We start from the raw sequence: 1,439 nt of genomic DNA, 5'->3' as shown, positions 1-1,439 counted from the left end.
GCTACATATTGGATGATGAAAGACTATAAAGAAAGTCACCTAAAAACAAACCTCAGTGATTGAGGCTGGCAAAGGACAGGAGGATTCAAAACTAGGAATAACTAATATTTCAGATTTCAGGTCCTGTTGCATTGAAATGCAAAATTCTTTCAAGTAAGCCCCTTTCCATATAAACTTCTATTTCCCTGTACTTTAAACAGAAACATTTTTCCAATATATCTCTTAAGAAATGTAGTTGTGCTCATGAAAATATGAACTCCAGTATCCCATCTGGGGTCACCATGTATGAAAATATGGAAAGCATCTGCTTTGAATTACAGCTCATATACAGAAATGATTCACAGCAAACATAAATTGGAAAACAAATAGCAAGTAACACTGGGCATATAGCAGTACCAAAAACCAGTGCAAGAATTAGGGTCAAATGTCATTTGAAACTAAATGGAAAGTTTTACAAGTAGAAAAATATGCTAAGCAAATATAGAGTAAAGTGAACACTGGTGGAGAGCTTCAAATATGGAAATGCCTACATGTGTAAGACAAGAATTTCTGGAGGAAATTCAAATGGACTGAAAGAGGAAAAGCATTGAGAGAAACCAGAGTGAAAACAAACTAAAGGAAGAGGTGCTGAAATGTCAGGCACAATGACAAGAATTCTTAGTGGAATGTGAGCATGATTAATTATAAAAATATTAAGTTGGAATCTAAGACCTTTGTATTTACATCATAAATTTTAATCACAAGTCCTCTTAAGAGCTATAAGTGAACTATTTTATTAAGACTGTCCTGATAAGGTGGGTTCGCATCTTCACGTGGACCTTACAGCATTTTGGAAAGGATTTAAATATTACCAGTAAAGGAAAACTAAGGTAACCAGATTCTTCGAACAAATCAAATTACATGAAGAATGACCTAGAAAGAAATGTTGAGCCAGCATTCAAAGAAAAATGAAATTATATCAAGTTCTTGTGTGAATAGAGTCTTGTAATAAAATGTGGACTTTGTTAGTACACTCAATGACATTATGATATCAAATGTAAGTTTCCTGGAAATTTTCCTTCTAAAGATACCAGACTCCTTTGTTAAAAGATTTATTGGAAATGAGTACAGACTCCTTGAAATCTGTCCACACTTTCAAATATTGTTATCTAATTAATTTTCACTATGCTTATTTTCTCACTTGCTCATTTTTCTTTTCTTTCCCTATTTCACCTTATTTTATAGTCTCATTTATTAAAATGTTCCTGTCTTTGTCTTAAGCTCTTCTTGTTGCCCCTTTGTAGTTCTCTCTTGTTTAAATTCCTAGCTCATCTATTATCTTATGGATATTGGATAAACATCTTATGTGATACCATCTATTGACTAATGGCTTAATTATTTCCCCAGCTAAAACTATTTTGTCTTCCATATTTACATGAAACTCAAAGAGAGAATCACAA

This window comes from Propithecus coquereli, unplaced genomic scaffold (genome assembly GCF_000956105.1).
Source record: "Propithecus coquereli isolate 6110/MARCELLA unplaced genomic scaffold, Pcoq_1.0 Scaffold23, whole genome shotgun sequence".
Lineage (NCBI taxonomy): Eukaryota > Metazoa > Chordata > Mammalia > Primates > Indriidae > Propithecus > Propithecus coquereli.
Note: the sequence above shows the minus strand (reverse complement) of the source record.